Source organism: Topomyia yanbarensis, chromosome 2 (assembly GCF_030247195.1).
Source record: "Topomyia yanbarensis strain Yona2022 chromosome 2, ASM3024719v1, whole genome shotgun sequence".
In the NCBI taxonomy this organism is placed as follows: domain Eukaryota; kingdom Metazoa; phylum Arthropoda; class Insecta; order Diptera; family Culicidae; genus Topomyia; species Topomyia yanbarensis.
Window position 1 is genome coordinate 15,076,812 of NC_080671.1, and position 18,465 is coordinate 15,095,276.

Here is an 18,465-nt window from a genome sequence, read left to right on the forward strand (position 1 = left end):
TAAAATCACGCTCCAATATTACACCTCACCAAATTGATTTCCCAAATTCAATTATTTAACTTCCATAAAAGATTGCCCCTTTTCCGTCGTTACCTTCATCAGGGTCGTTGGTGAGTGGCCAATGCGTCGTTACGTTGTTACACAATTTATCCCGGTATAAAAGAATTCGAACCCCCTACGGTTTGAGAAATATATACATTCGTTGGGAAATTTGTTGCCTGCTGGGAAAATGTTACCACCTAAGTGCGTTTCATTCTTTGGTAGGCCGCATGGCACCCGGTCCTTTTTTGTTCAGTGTGTTTTTATGTCTCGCAGAGAAACCATAATTTTGCACTTTCTTGTTATCCAATTGGTAATCATCATAAAGCTTTCCTTTGTTTTCCGGCTAGAACAATTTCCAGAATTTCAGATTTCCGACTACGCGTCAGTTCAGATGTCAACACATAAACTGCTGTAATGTGATTCCAATATTATACTGCTCTTTGCGAATTAATATTTACTCGGTTGCACCGGACAGGCTAGTTTGCAAGATTTCCCTAACCGAACTTTACCCGCATGAATAAATTGTATTCAGTTATCCTTTGTTGGTCAACCTAGCCGATGGCCAAATTACTTTCCTTTATGCTCAGCAAACAATGTCATCATCATTTTCTAATTAATTCGTAATATAAAGCAAACCTTGCCAATGCGGGCAGCAATGGTGACCGTTTCCGAGTTTCACCATACCCTATGTCGACGATGGCAGCCACAATGCGAAACTTTATCCCAGAAATAGCCACCGGCGATCAACTTGTCCTGTAGAACATATCGTGCTGCTCTTTCGGGCAAGTTTCCTCGCTGATTTCGTGTCCGCTTCACTCCCTTTAGTTGGGTTCGATTATGCTGACATATTTTTTTTGCTGCGGTAACTGTTCCTTCAGTGGGACTCCGTGCGATCCAAACTTCTGGGAATTTCCGTTATCAACCGTCTAATGGACGGGAAAAAGTTTTTCCCTTCGCAAATGTGCACCAGATCTCGTTGTTTTTTTGTTTGGCTTTTCTACATTTAACCCGTTGATTGTATGGTGTAGGAATGTCACTGGGTCGCTTCTGGCGGATTAACATCTCTCCGTTCTGGTAAAATTAAGGGGAAACGTTTAGGAAAAAATCTTTTCATTGCTGCTTTCCGGTCGGATTTATTTTAGTACTGATTTTATTTCGTGATTCATATCAATCCCAATACTTATTGAGTCAAAATTTCCCAAACTACTGTTAGTACTTAACAACATGCCGCTTAGAAGAGAACGGCCCGCGATTTATAACTATGTTATTACACGCTGAACGTCGCCATGCACGGATTTCGAACAGTGAATTGAACTTTTTTACTTTATTTTTATTTACGTGACTTTAAAAGTATTTTTTTCATTCGTCACGCAGTGAATTGAACGAGTAAACAGCTTTCGCTGTCGTGAACCCGCATGGATCAACGTGGCTGTTGCAGCTTATGTCGCACTCTCACTATACTGCACAAGCGTCTATGCGTAGTAGCATTTCGTCAACTTATGAGATGACAGTCTATAGCTACCTAAGTAGCACTTGCAACATGTTCTATACAAACAATAAAAGGTATTTATTGCATTACTATGACAACAGAATAGCAAAAAACACTCTTGCATGTAGAGGTGTGCTCCGCGCCACCGATTTCAGGTAAAAATCGACGGCGCACCGGCGCCACGCCGACGTGCTTACTATGTTCACCTGTAATCGTCGGCGCGGCGCGGCGCACACCTCTAGTTGCATGTGTGAAACACAGCTGCTGCACGTTACATCTTAGTTATTTATTTGTATTGCTAATGTTTCCTGAAACAATCAAATTTGACACATAGTATGGGTGTTTTTTGCAACTTCGTTGTGACCCTACTGCAAAGCTAAAACAATTTTGTTGCAAGCTTTATCGCGAAAATTGAAGATGGCATTATTATTCAACTTGTCAACAAACTTTATTCCTCATACTCATAAAACTTTTACTCAACTTGAGTTTGTAACATTGAAGAAATAAAAACAACCGCCATATTTATTAATAGAATAAATTATTTCTCGATAAAAGTTGCTGACAAACTGTTAATATGTTTAGATTTTATGACCCCGAAAAGGCCCTTTGAAAATATCAGAGTATATTCTAAAATCACTCGATTCAAGTTTATTGGTTATACATTTTCAACCACTTTATTTATATTATCATATTCGAATGTGGACATAATATTATAACAGCTTCATGAGACACATCTAGTTTCATTTCATTTAGACAAAGTTGTTTTCAAAGCAATCGCTAGCATGATTACAACAATCTCTGTTGTTAGTATGATTCCTGGTACATCATTCGCAACAAATGAACATGTTGCGTATAAGCTCCGCCGCTTGCCTTTTTTAATCGCATAACAGTTTAATAACGCTTGCAGCACGGATATTTACACAAATAAATGTTCGACATTGTTGTTGTAAAAACAGCTTAGCAACGTAACGTGTTGCTTGGGTAGTATCGCTAGATTAATATAGAGAGAAACGTAAACAAGTTTGAAAAACTATAGCAAACAACGTGTTGAAATGGGTTTGGCATTTTAGGGCATGCTATGCATTAATTACAAGAAACGTTCAGCTATTTATATCTTCTCATAAAATCAGCCGTAGAAATGTATATATAATTTGACTATTTGTTGAAATACTTGATTTTTGTTGACTAATAAACAAGTTTATATTTGGTAATGATAATCAAAAGATGTATTGCGTAATGTCAGTGATATAATCGGAGTGAAATAGAATGTACTTTGGGCTGTTAACCGAAATGCAGTGATTTTTATTAATTTCTTGAGGATTGCATTGAAATGAGTTGTATTTAGATATTTCTATAAATATAATGCATCAATACAGATTTCGGTAAAGGAAAACATTTAAAAAAAATTCTTTAGAAATTACTGTTGATCATCACCCACGGTAACAGTAATCTTCGAATTTTTCGCAATATTTCGAATTGACAACATTGGGGCTTCGACGGGGTATCGATGTCAGTGTTCAGAAAAGTGACAGGAAAAAAACGAGCCCCATCAGACCACACCTGAGTCGATTCCTAGTCCCACCAAGAGTGTCTGCTCCAAATTTGAGCATTTGCTGGACAAGTGAAGCTACTAGACCAAAGTGTTCGAAGTTTGTATAGGATTTGCATAAAGGCTACGAACTTGTATTTTCATCGATAGGTGGCATTGTGTGCATCAGTTTGCCACTTGTATGCAACTTTTCGAAGACTGCAAATCAATCCAACTTTCTTAGGAGAAGTTACTAAACTTTTACTGAAGGGATGTCTAAACGCAAATAATTGAACTGTCTTCATTTCGTTATATTCTGAATTGCACATATTTAGTTGTATGTCATTTTAAAAGTTCTTTGGTTTGATGGCATTGTAAGAGAACTTAAGTATCCGCCGGTTGATGCAAATCGAGCTGACATTTCTTTGGACTGAACAAAAGAATTTCTTAGTTTGTTTAGTGTCTATTTGACCAACTAGGAAACTAATTCACTGGGAATTTATGCGCGTAGGGAATACGCATGGTCTTGTCTGAGTGAATGATAACTTTTGACTTATGTACGAGGGTTGAGAATTTACAATTCGCAAGAAGAACTCAGAACCAGTTACCTATCTTCGGCAGTCATATCAGCACGAAGAACAAATGCTTTGTTGTCATATTTATTGGTTTACTTTTAGTCGATTAAATCATCAATAAATTATATCAATTGTTCTTATTGTATTGAGTACTTGCATATGCTTTGGAGTAGTGCATGCACTATATTCCTGTCCAGGGCTGTAGAAAGAAGCCCGGGGGACTCAGCATAAGGGCCCCCTTCATCATTATAGTTTTTTTTTAACTCAGAGCCTGTTAAGCTCGAAATTTATTGGAAGACCTAGTTATGTATAGTGGATAGAAACTTTTGTGGAGAACTCTGTGAGAATACTCCTAGTGCCGTTAATTTAAATTTTTTTTATTTCAAAGGGTGTTGCGGTCATTTTTTTTCGTTTAAGTTCCATCAGTCTCTGTCCGCACTCAGTGTCTATCATCGACGCCAGAGAGGTGACTCCACAACCAGATATCGGTTCATCAACACATGGACCGGAATCAACGACTCAACTTCCCTTGCGAAGGAAGACGTGATACTGAGTTTTCACCTCAGAAATTCAAAACGACTTCGGCTGGTATTGAACCCAGACCCACTGGGCTAAGGGGCGGTCATGCTTACCACTCAAGTTGTCTTTTGCCATCAAATTATGTACAGTAACCTCGTCCACTTTGTTCGCCAGCGCCAGTTTACTTATACAGTTTCGGGTCGTTTTCAGGTTCCACTTGAAAATGGACCAATATTCCACGAGATTTACTGTGTGTTCTTGTCCTTGGGCGCCACCTGAACCTTGTAGGCGTCATATCACTACATCTTCTTTTTCAGTAATGGCAGAATTCAAAATCCGCCCAAAATAGCGTGGAACGGTCGTGTTGCTTCAAGAAAGGTAGCAGACGTTTCTTCATACACTCTTTCAAGTAATTTTGCTTGCTGACGGGCTCGATCGCAACGAAAATGTCGTTTTTAAAACCACAGGTGCAGAAAGCCTGCTAAACCAGATAATTGTGAACTTCGATAGCTTCAAATGCTTGAAAATATCCGCCACTATTACTTCCGTTTACCATTACGCTGGTGACAGTTGATTTGGTCATTTTTAATGATGTTCTTAACTTGGCGTGCAAGTAGTTCGGATTCAGGCTATATGCGAGCAAAATTTCTCTGTGTTGCTGCTCTCTCTTGGAAAACACTTTTATCAATGAAGAGCAAATGATAAAATAAAAATTGACATCTTTCTGCAAATGAGGGCTTTTCAAATTTGTTGAGTATCCTGCAAAGAAATGCGTCATGTTTTAGTCGACCAAATTTTGATCGTAAAACCTCCTAAATATCGAAATTTTGAGTGGCATTGAAACTAGCCGATTTATCAATATTTTCCTATTTATACATATGTCGGTATTGGTCGGATCTTTGCCAGATTTAACCTACGTTCCGTTAAAAAACCAACACATTCTGCCAAGTCGGTGCGCTACAACATCACCAACTTATAAAAATACAACATCTCATTTGTTCGATAGTGTAGCTGACTTTTTTTTGGTTTATGGAAAATCTGATTCAAGTGACTTTTGCGAGTCGTTCATTTATATATTTAGTACAATATTATTGTAAAACTACTAATTAAAACCTTAAACAGATTCTGAAAATAGTAGCCAAATTGAAGTGTTATAAATCTAAAGAAACAAAAGAAGCATTCAATGGAGGTAGAATTTGAAGAGAGAAAAACAAACAAAGGAACAAACCAGGAAAAACAAATAAATAGATAAAATTATACAAAATGAAAAGGCTAAAAAATGACATGCAAAATAATGGAAAAAGATTAATAATATGTAAATAGTCCCAAATCAATATCCAAAATGAAAAAAATTCAAACATGAGAAAGAACAGAAAATGGACAAAAATAAATCAATGGAAAAGTCAAAATTTGAAAGTATGTAAACAATTTGAAAAAAATGACAAAATAAAACAGATTGAACAATTGAAACAATCAAATCAAGCGAAGGAAATGAAAAAGGAAATTAGATAAAAATTGAATAAATAGAAAAATATTGCAAAATGGTTAAAATAGCGAAAAACGGGTGAACAACAAAATGAAAAGATAAATAAATATCATGAGCATTGACAACAGGAAAAACGGCAAAAAGAAGAAAAATGAAAAACTAAATTTATGAAAACGAGACTGCAAAAAAGTAAACGAATATAGAAATGAACGAAATGGATGAGCAAGACGTAAAAATAACAATAATGTCGAACATGTTTAAATTATGAAAATTAGTAACGAAATAAAAAGCATGAACGCAGGAAAAACAAAATAGGCGAAATGATAAATTACAAAGATGGAATAAATATATAAAAATAAAATAGCTATGAAAAATCAAAAAGTGTCCAAGTTATAATTTTTAAATGAACCTATTTAGAATTGAATAAGTGTAAGAGAATAATAGAAATAGAAATAAATGAGAACAATTCACAGTGGTCCAGAATCTTTTATGTCGCTATGCGACAAAATTTAAAACTTTGGTTAATAAATTTAAAATTACATGTTTAAAAAATAATATTTTCCAATTTTTGCTCAAATATACTTAATAGTATTTTCTATGGTTCAATCCGAACTTACTTTTATTTGCCCCAATCAGAGATAATGACATTTGAAAAAGGGCTATTTATGAGCGAAAAGTTTCCATAACTTTCGAAAGAATAAAGTTAGACTTTCAGAGTTATGAAAAAAACGTGGATTGAAGTTTTCTAAAAGCTGTTCAAAGGTTGTTTTAACAAAATTTAAAATTTCTTTCGAACATTAACAAGTCTCAATTTTGCATTTGGATTACTACTTGTAATGAACTTAAGCTGTTCATCTGTCTTTTTACCAGTGATAAGCCAATTCGCCAACTCTCTTCGACTAATATTCATATTTACTAGTTTTATTTAAAACGAATAAAATCAGAAAACATTTTTTGACAGTCGTTCCACTTATAAAAAGCTTGCTGCGATGAGAGAATGACATTTGAAAGTGGCTTTTTTCATAATACAACGATATGTGTGTAAATGCGTTAATGCGTTGAACCTGCAAAACTACAAACTTTAAATCTAAATTGCAAATTTTAAAAAAATATCGAATTCGCCAATTTTTTCTCACATATACTAAAAGTTTGGTCTTTCATGTGGTTAACACAGTATTCAATTTTAGGTGCCCGCATCAGCGATAATGAGCCTTGAAATAGGCTATTTTTTAACGAAAAGTGTCCATAACTTTTTAACGAAAAAAGTTAGACCTTCGGTGTCTTGGAGAAAAATACTCGGCTTGAAGTTTTCAATAAGCTGTTCAAAGGTTGTGTTAGCAAAAAGTAAAAGATACGAAAGTTATACTAAAAAACCGATTTAATCCACCTAGCAGTGAGATGAGACATTTCTTACACATTTCACTATTGGATTAGTTTGCAGAACTCACGAGAAGTAGGCACCCAATTAGAGGTGGGATGAAAACAGTTTCTAGTCTTGCACGAATAAAATCTCGAATAAACTGAATGAATTATAGAAATCAACAAAACGACCGAAATAAAAATGTAAGGCAAAAAATGAAACAATAGGTTTTTAAATTCACAAAATGAGTAGAAAAATTAATGAAAATTAGGTATGAATAAAATGAATCAGATAAATTAGATAAATCAAATGAATCAAATGAATCAAATGAATCAAATGAATCAAATGAATCAAATGAATCAAATGAATCAAATGAATCAAATGAATTAAATCAATCAAATAAATCAAATGAATCAAATGAATCAAATGAATCAAATGAATCAAATGAATCAAATGAATCAAATGATTCAAATGAATCAAATGAATTAAATGAATCAAATAAATCAAATAAATCAAATGAATCAAATGAATCACATGAATCAAATGAATTAAATGAATCAAATTGATTAAATTCATCCAGTGAATACAATGAATCAAATTAATGAAATGGATCAAATGAATAAAAAGAATGGATGAACAAAATGAATAAAGTAAAAAATAAATGAAATGCATAAATAAAACAAACGAATCAAATAAACAAAATGAGCTGAAGTGATAAAATAAATAAAAAGAAGAAAATGAGCAGAATTAAATGCATTGATTAAAATGAAAAATTGAACAACAGTAAAAGTTTATAAATTAATATAAAGAAATAAATTGAATCAAATAAATTATTTGGATGAAATGATTAAAACTGAAAAAGTAGTCAGAATATTAAAATGAAGAAACTGAACAAAATGAATAAACTGGAAAAAATTAATAAAATACATACAATGAAAACAATGAATGATATGAGTATAATGCACAAAAAGAATAAACTGATCAGAGTGAATCCAAAGAATGAAACGAATAAAATAAGTAAAATGAACGCAGATGAACAAAACGAATAAAAAGATGCGGAATGAAATAATTAATTAAAATGAAATGGTCATATATTTGACGCCAAGCACATTTTTGAATATAGAAAATGAATAAACCGGATTGTACGAATTTGAAAGCCATTGCATCAGAAAGTTTTGAAATGTTTTTGAAAATCCCATCTTCTGAGAAAAGGCTAATAAATATGCAATGGACTTTCTAGGGCTTCCATCTTTTTTTGGTTTTATTCTTTTTGTTTTCATGCTTCTTTACTTGACGAATTCAACGTTTACTTTTTGGTCACATATTCCCGAAAAAAGATTTATGTGCAGAACAGAATTTACTGGTCCAGTATTTTAACGCGCAATTGAATATAGTAAAGTGAGACAAGGTCACATGTGCTTTCAAGCCCCTTGAACAGAGAACGACAGAGGGAGAATGCGATTCGTGAATGAGACAGGTAGATATTTCAAAGTTTTTATTTGCATTGAAGTAAATAGTGTGAAATGTCTAGGCTATGTCGATTGCATAAAAGCCGTGTTTGTATTGTTTCGTTCGGAATTCTCGTGCAGGAAATATGGATAAATAGGGGAGAGGGGGTAACAATGAAACACATTTTTTATGCGATTTTATTTTGATGATAATACATGTTATTTGTGTAGCCAAAAGTGATACATAGTTTCACTTTGTTGTTAACTAATACATATATTTTTTCCAGCTGGTAAAATTCACGGGAAATAACTTTTTTTGGGTAATAAACAGTCGGTGGTAAAATGTACCAGTGAGCCCCATGGGTAGGAACTATGAAACACGACATCGTCTACAGTGAAATATTCTACTTGCAAATTTCATTCTTTTGTTTTGACGAATAAAGATCCTAAAGCTTCCTATTAAAGTTATGTTGAGACACGAATCGTTTGTTTACGCGAGATATCACTATATCATCGCGTAATATCGGACCACCATATATGCATATAAGATGCAATCCTGAAAAAAGCGATAATTTCTGCAAAACTTGCCCAAATTGACAAACTTTCCATTTAATGAGTTGTATTTATTGTGGAAAATCGGAACCCATTCACATTTTAATATGGATCACAAAAACAAGAAATTTTCACTGTTCCCCATATATCATCGCTTCACAGTTACCCAATGGGTCTATATATGAAGATTGTCAAATTACACAGAACCATGACAAGTTACCAAAAAGCTTTGTTCGCGGCAAATGTTGAGCATAAAATATGCTACAAATAACAGTAGAATAAACATTTATCTGGTGAATGGTAACTCATAAAAATGCAATAATAGTTTTTATTGCAAATTTACTCTGACTGTTATAAAACAAACAAATATCCATTAAAAGAGGTAGAGTTATCAGAAGTCTTCCAAAATATAGTAACACGTGTAAAGAATTAGAAACCATGAAATATGAGGGAATGAGACGATTATGTTCATGCATTATGATTTTATTGCGATTGTTTCATAGTTCCTGCTGATCCACCGTTACCCTCTCTCCCCTAAGTCCTATACAGACCAATATTGTGAAAAAGAAATGGTTCAAACTACTCAGTATATCCAAATATGGACGACGATAAGTTAGAAGACACATTGTAGTTGCATCCCCCATCGAGAGTGTGTACTTTTGGGACTTCTTTTCCTGGATCTAATTTGTGGATATTTTTGGTCTTTGATCCGTTATTTTTCATGAAAGTTCGTACCAATACAACGAATGTGCAGCTGATACAACTCATGGTTTATTCGCCTGCGCCATGTTCCGTCTTCCATCTGCACGCCACCATAGATGGTACGCAACACTTTTCGTTCGAAAACTCCAAGGGCGCGTTGGTCCTCCACGAGCATAGTCCAGGTCTCGTGGCCGTAGAGGACCACCGATCTAATCAGCGTCTTGAAGATAATCAACTTCGTGCGACGGCGAATTTTGTTCGACCGGAGCATCCTCTGGAGTCCAAAGTAGGCACGATTTCCCGCTATGATCCGTCTCTGAATTTATCTGCTGTTATCATTGTCGTCGGTTACCAGTGAACCCAAATACATGAATTCGTCGACCATCTCGATTTCGTCACCGTCAATCCGAACTCGGGTGGGAGGTTCACATTGTCGTCTCTAGAACCTCTTCCTCTCATGTATTTTGTCTTCGAAATCCTGGCTTCAGCTTTCAGTCTTTGAGCATATATTTCATTCAAAATTCAATAGAGATACGAATAGTTTAAATATCGCACGTGGAATGTCTCTTTAGAAAATTTCCATCGTCAAACTTTCATATTACCCAGTTAAGCCAAATATTTTTCTGATATAGCCATGAATTTCCTTAATTATAGTGTAGATACAGGCTTTGAATACAATTGAATTAAAGTTGAGTTGATGTAGCAGCAGACAAAAAATAGTTTTGTTTTCTCAAACCTTCGCAATTACAATTAATAAATATTTCAGATTGGCAGAAGATCTTATCACACAACTTAGAAATGCATACAGAAATAGCTAGATAGATGCGATAGAAGAGAGACAGAGAGAGAAAGAGAGAGAGAGAGATGGGGGGGGGGGGGCGTGTGAGGAATGGCAAATGATGGTTAATGCAGTGACATTATTTTTATAGGTATATTATTATGATATATTGATTCTTACATTCTTATCATAAATAATGTAAGTAGTAATTTTTGCTCAATAACCCGTATAGCCTAAATCTTGCAAAAGAGCTAAATTTTCGCTAGATTTTTGGGCTTCAAACATACAGTTGCTTTCGGTGACGCCACAAGTATAATTATATTAGAACTCTTTTATCTCACTACTAGGTGAATTACTTGTTGATCTGTGTATTGATATACCATCCAACATTTACCTCATGATTGAACGCAATGTCTAATCCAAGGAATAAATACTTGAACTCACTGTTTCTTTATCAACGCATTATTTTGTCTTTGAAGTGATCTTATATATTGATTTTTGAGAAATAGTTAATTTATTATAAAGGTAATTCACAAAATGTTCTCAACATCGAATTCCTTGAATCACGTAGATGTGTTTTCATACCCCGATATTCAAAATCGGTTTAGTTTTACCCCTAAAACACCAGTAAAGCAATACTCTGTATGAAACAATCTCATTTTTAATTAGTGGAAATTGGTAAGCGAGGACTAAAAATACAAAATGTCTAATATCTCCGCCGCTCGTGCACGGATTTAGACAATCTATAGCTTGTTAGAAAGGTATTTTTACAAGCTTTCTATTTATGTGCAGTTTGTGGGATACTGTATAGTTCGAAAGTTATTTGCGAAAAACCTGCTGTGTTTTGACAAAATCGTCCATATCTCAGAAAGTAAACAACATATCGAAAATCAAAAATAATAGTGTCAAATGGCAACATTAGACCTTTCATTTGAAACTAATTTCATTAAGATCGGTTCAGCCATTGCTGAGATAATTACATGACATTTTGTACATACATACATACACACATACACACACACATACAGACATTGTCTCAATTTGTCGAGCTGAGTCGATTGGTATATGAGACTCGGCCCTCCGGGCCTCGGAAAAAGTTGTCAAAGTTTGAGCGAATCCTATACATTTCTTTTGTAAGAAATGTAAAACGTTTTTTTCAGGAACACCCTAATCTTTTTTTTTAATTTCTTGTATAACAAAAACTAAAAGAAATAGAGCTTTAATATATTCAACAAATTTATTCAAAATAAGTTACTTTTCAAGTTTACAAGACTATGGAGCTCTATCTTTCATCAGTAAAAAGATTATTTTCGTAGTTTAGATAAATTAGCACCACCCTAATAACTATTCCAATAAAAAGAAGCATCTTCTGATGTACACAAATTCATCCTAAGACATGATACGGCTAAATTATACAGGTTTGTCAGAAAGTAAAAATTCCTCCTAAATTAGCGATCTGGACCACTGTGCAATTGGATGGAATAGCGTAAAGAAAACTTAGAAAACAGAAACAAGTGGAAATAATCCAATAACATACAAAAGTGAAGTCTTAGAAAACATGTAAAATCAAAATAGTTAAAATGGGTAAAAAAGAAAATGCTAGAAGAAATGAAAAAATAAGAATATTACCGCACAGAAAAATGAGAGAAAAATTAAAAAATAAATGGGTCAATTAATAAATAAATCTATATAAAGTAAAAGTAGAAAAAATATAAAATTTGATGAAATGGAAAACAGAAGACATTTAAAAAACGCAAAAAGATCAAAATAAAATAATGGAAAAAATGTTAAAATGAAAATATTACCAAAATAGAAAATAAGGAATCCAATGTTGTTTAAATGAGCAAAATGTTAAATGTAATTGAAAAATAGGAAAATATTGAAAAAATCCATAAACAAGAAAAGCATAAATTTCAAAACTGATAAATGGAGAACAGAAAAATTCACAACGTGAAAAAAGTATAGCGAAAAATAGCAAAATGGTTATTTTAAGTTAATGAGAGAGACTTAAAATAAAAATATGGAAAAAGGGCGTAAAGAGAAATACTAAAAAAATATATAGAAAAGGTGAAATAATAGGAAACAAAATATTAATTAAATAAACTAAATAAATTTAAAGGAATCAATTAAACAAACGCATGAAAAAGAAGCAAATAAAACTCAACATAAAATGAAAGATATAAAAAACATGAAAAGATGAAAATAATTGAGAAAATGGATCAAACATAAATTTTAAAAAGAAGCAAAAATGGTAAAAATAATTAAATGTAGAAAATAGAAAGAATGAAAAACCTGGACGAATTAAAGAAGCAAAAGCAAATATGAAACAAAGGAAAGAGAAAGCGCTCGAAACATTAGAAATTCTAGATTATATGAAGAATAAAGAATTTCTCTGACGAAATGCCAAAAAGAATGGAAAAATTCATTTGAATTTAGAAAGTTAAAGATGAAAAGAAACTTTCGGGTTCTCGTATTTAAATAATATTTTCCAAGTGAACACGAAAAATTACTATGAATTGTTTTAATCGTGAATTTTCATGTTTTTTTCTTGTTTTATGGTGTTACTTAGGATTCGTTTCTCAAGTCCTATTTGACCAATTGAGCGCTTTTAAAGAGAAATTCTGAGTTTCCATCTTACTTCTAATTAATCGATTATTTTGTGATTCATTTAACAGTTACGACGGATTGCAGTAAATAGAAATAGAAGTCATATATAGTCCCGAAAACATAGGAAATCTGGAAATTGGACTAATTATTTTATTTTAACCGTATAGCCTAATAAAAAACGATGATTTTTTAAACCTATCCGTAGATTTCAAAGTTTCGAATTATTTAGTAAAACACGAATCAAAATCGATTTCGAGAACTCGTAGTCGGTTAAAATATTGCAGTATGAAATTGAAAATAAATGTTAGTCTTTTAATAAATAAGTTACAAAAAAGGTCTTGTCCATTTGCCTTCTGCGCGTTAAAATCGTTTTTGAGTTCCAATGTTCAAAGTTTTCTTTTGATTAGTGTTTCGTGCAATAAAAACTTTATGATATAATTTACGATTACCTTTATGATATAAATTGGAGGAAACTAATACCAATATTAAAACTCTAATTGAATTTTAAAATTAATTGTTATTGAAATAATATTTAACAGAATCATTCCATCTGCTCAAAGTCCGGGCCCCCTCCATAGCTCCGGGCCCGGGGGGAAACACCCCGTCCAGCCTTCCCTCTCGGCGGCCCTGTTTCTGTCACGTTAACCCTATTTCTTTATGAGTATTAAAATATTGCAGCTTGAATATTGACATAAAAGGTGACAAATTTGTCCTAGTTATTAGTGTAAAGAACGCGCATGTGTCATCGGTTGTATATCCAACATACAAGATTAGTTTCAGGTATTTCGGTAGGGCTTATTTTAAACCGCTTAAAAGGTGCCTTAGATTGCATATCCACGCGCGTGTATTATCATAGCATAAGATTCAATCGTCCGCGGAGAAATAAGCCAATACATAAATGCGTCGGCCGAAAAACATGATGATGAGTTATGTTCTACCATAGACCATGCGGTAGACTTGGGTGCAACGCCCAACTCCTACTTATCAGAAGACAAAGAATTCTTCACATTCACATTTCCTTTCGATCATGTCCATATGAGCCTAGCCTTCCGTTCTAAGTTTATAACTGATTCGCTCTAGAATACCTATCCGTCTTTCAATTTCATTGCTTTCGTTTCTCTTAGTCCCAAAATTGCCGAAAATAACCAACAAAATCGATATAGTAAGTAAGGTTTATTCTAGCTGTCAAATTGTTTTTAGAAATAAGTGGTTTATGTTATGCAATAAGGTAGATCAAACGCTCTTCAGACGTCATATTCGTATGTATTTGTTACTCACTGACATCATGATCTCGTTCAACGATATTTTTGATTTTAGTCGACGAAACTGATGTATTTTTTGGTTCCATGGTGATAAGATGACCTTCAGAAAATGTAGTTTATCGTGGAGAGGGAATATATTTCAGAGAATTGCTTGTAATCTGTGGCTCAAAATGTTTTATTGCATTATATAACCGCTTCCTGTAACATCTTTCATATACCGATATTTATTTCATGCTATTTTAATTATTTTTCACTTGGAAAATTAATTTTCTGGGCTTGTCGGTGCATGACGTGCTTTAACCCACCGATAAAAGATATTATTCGGATAATGTTCGAAAATATAGTATTTTAAAGATTACTTTTTGTGAATACACAAGGTTTGTTTTGCATTTTTCGTTTATTCGGGAAATAGACACAGAAAACTTCAAGTGTGCTAATTCTGTGTCCACACTATTCCAACTACAAAACACGTGTTTCCTCAGAATGACAGCTACAACCAGAATATAGGATAGATAGATTGCACGCATACAAGATATTTGAAACTGTGAAGTAACTATAATCCGCTCCACACATGTTTAAATGAAAATATGTATAAAAGTGCTAATTCTCTGGCCATCAATGTATGTAAGAACTTCACGCTTAGTTTACGAAAACCACCCACATCACTGAATTCGAAATTTTTTTTGCTGGCCTACACAACGTTCAAATGGAGAAAGTTAAACCAGCTCTACTTCATCAATCATTCATGTCCGTGACACTATTGAACCTCAAACAACGCCATTGAACTATGAATGTCAGATTACCACATGTTAATTCTGTCAGGTTACTGCTGCATTTTGCAAATGTTATTAAAGGAAATGCCACACAATATATTTTATTCCTAGCCTTCAAATGTCCTGTTATCATTCCAATTGCCATTATTACATGTCTTCATTTGAACATCCCTGGATTAAAATAAGAATTTTCTTTGTGATGGCCATTTTAATCGCTGGTAACTGTACCTTAGAGGCCTGCGCATGACAGAGTCACTTGCCATACAGTTTTTGGATCAACTCAGATCATCTTGCGTGTATAATTCCACCTAGTAACGGAATTATTAACCATGGTTTTGCCATTCTCGTATTGTAAGGATATGCAATCACTCTGAAAATCGATTTTTTTCTCCATGTTTTTTAGAGTGGAATGGAGAACCATACTACTACACATCTGTTTGCGCCTGTTCAGTGATAGGGGCCCTTAGTTCAATAGTGATCTTAGGACGACCTTGGAAGTAATGCCGCCATAATCTTTTAATTATCAGCCCAGATCAGCTTGATCGACACAATACTCATGGTCGGAATGAGCATATCAGTGCTTTGTGTTTGATGTCTATGGCATGAACTCACCGGGCCCAGTTGAATATTTTGTTTACTTTCGAGCTTTCCTGACCGTTGGCCTCGGTGGTTCTAAGCAGACTGAGATATTAGTTTAATCGTAATCTAATACCACAATTCAATTAATAGCAGTGTGTAGTTGCCGAATATTTAGGTTCTTTGTAATTCGGAATATGAAGAAGTTTTTCTATTCAAATATTTCTGATTAGTTTTGATTGTGTTTACAAATGAATTACCTTATTAACTCTGGGTTTGGCCGACAAATTTAAAAGGTTTGTATCAAGAAGACGTAATGGTTTGGCAGGAAGCAACACTTTTAGCTAATTTTTATCAATGATGGAGTTCTCAGTTGAGTTTCACTTCACTAACAAGTGCCTAATCAAACAAACCTATTTATTAAGCAAATTTTATGTTGGGTTTCATTTTTGTTTACTTAACATTCCCACATGCATCTACCCGTTTAGAAGAATAATAAAACAAACTCCCCCAAATTAAGAGTGAAAAAAATAAAAAGGATTCCACCGTACAGACGAGCGGAAAACACTTTTGCAATGATTAGGGATTTTTAGGTAGGCCTATTATTTTTGACTTTTCGACTAACCCAGCAACCGTGAGGTTTTCCTGGAAGGAAGATTGAAACGTGGCACTTACCTACGTACACAACGGTCTGCCCACAGAGGGCTAATTTATTAAAATTATTTCGGGTCTGTTATCTTTGGATTTTAGGCGGAATTGTTTGCTAATAGGCAGGAAACTGGCATGAGTTTATTTTTTTATTTTTTTATTTGCTGTTTTTCAAAATATTCGTGCATTAGTATTTGCGTCTATTAGAATGATTATTCTTGCTGCTCACAAATAATATTTTCGTTCTTTGGCTTCCATCCAAGTTTTGATGCCATTACCGCCTTATGAGCTAATCTTATTATCGGCATCATTCCCTACTACTAGTATCCAGGCATCCCATCCATAGACAATGTGGCGCCCTCTATGCGGTCACAGTTGGAACTAAAATTTTTCAACCAAGACATGACTCGTATTATTGACTACAATTCTTGTGAACATACTAATGAGCTAAATCTAACGGTTATTTCACAAAAATGTATATTTCGTGGGAATCGAGTACTGATACAAAACCAAGCACAACTAGGCCCCATAGAAAACTGACTCAGAAATCGCTTCGTTAAAAGTTTAATAACTTTTTTTAACAAAGCCGGATTGACAAGCAGTCTTCGACAAAGTTGTAGACAATTAAATTATCTTTCTTATTTTCACTTACAGTGATAGTACGATGCATACAATGCCATCTAGCGACAAAAACGCGAATTAGTGGGTTTTCTCCATGTAAATTGTCGAAAAATCCCATACAAACTTCAGGAGCGTTGGTCCGGTAGCTAGACTTGTCCGATTTGCTTCAAATTTGGTGCAAGTACTCCTGGTGGCACTAGTAATCGACTCAGGGGTAGTAGATTTAAGTAATGACTGTTTGAATTCGATAGCAAACAACTATGCTATGCAAAAATCAGACATAAAAATAAACCGTTTTATGAAAAATTGGCATTTTTTATCAAAATCCACGTCTAAGCAAAATTTTTGGCCACGCTACTGGATACAATCATGGGAAGTTTGGAAAAGGGGAATAATCTCAGAAGGTTTTGTATTTCCACCAGATAAATTATGTTTTGTTTCACTCACCTATTCCATTAAACACACTTAACAGGACTACATTACAACATAATCTGTCACACGTAATGCAAGGCTCCCACTTCATCAGAGTCCAGGATTATCCGCTTACTTCGTTGGATGGTCGTTTACCAGGGAGTCAGCAAACTCTTCAACTAAAGCCGCGAATATCCTCGTATTTTAATACACATTTGTTTCCTTTGTTTCCCGTCTGTCGGCAGTAATCCATTAACAGGAGTTTCCACAATTTTCTGCGTTGTTTCACTTGCCACGGAAACAGCGCAATCAGGTGCTACAAATTTTCCTCACTGAACAATGTTTGAACTTGGCGGTTTCCACTCAGATAACCTCGCCGGAGTATTACCATTCAATCTCAAGCACTGGCTGGCGGCCTCATTCATCACCCTCACTAATGGCAGTTTAACACTTGTTATTCGAGATTAATGATCTGCGGTCAATATTTAATGACACAACTCTGTTCACACTTGACAATTAAATCAATTCACTGCATTCATTCTAACTGACCAGTTTTTAATTAATTTCCACTTTCCCACCGAACTGTTCCGTATTCCACGACCGACTCCACGTGAGTAAATAATAGAACTGATCCTTCCATCTCGATCCACACAGCATCCATCCAACCAACTTCGAAATAAGATTCGCACGATAATGAACCGATGAATCGGCTCCAGTTCATTCAGATTTCGCGAAACGTTACCCCTCGCTCTGTGGCAGCTGCGCACTGAACAAAAATCCTACACGTGTTTTCCCACACTGCCACCGAGTTCTGGCTATGTTTCCGGGAAAACTGTTGATATCGTCCCACAGCTCGCGTGTTTGTGTTTATCTTCCGCCCCCCCTCCTTTGTTACAACTGCTTCAATCGGAGGAGAGCTCCCAAAACACTCCAGTGTAAACAAAACCATCCCACCACATCAAAATCAGCGCGAGGTTGGATCCCGTGGTAGGAAATCGCACCGCACCGGAAAAAGCCCAAGATCAAACGTGCACTTGGCGCTTGCTTTCGGGGATGCATGATAGAATGGGAAATGAGAAAAAAAATAT

At 34.5% G+C, this 18,465-nt stretch overlaps 1 protein-coding gene across 4 annotated transcripts in view; it reads right to left on the reverse strand.

Annotated features, from left to right (window-relative positions):
- Window positions 1-17,986, reverse strand: part of LOC131681288 (potassium voltage-gated channel protein Shaw-like) — a 232,776-nt gene extending 214,790 nt beyond the window's left edge. For all 4 annotated transcript variants that reach the window (XM_058962016.1, XM_058962017.1, XM_058962018.1 and 1 more), the window contains exon 1: window positions 17,414-17,986. The gene's annotated coding sequence lies outside the window, so the exon portion shown is untranslated. The remainder of the gene's footprint in view (window positions 1-17,413) is intronic.
- Window positions 17,987-18,465: the final 479 nt, after the last annotated feature.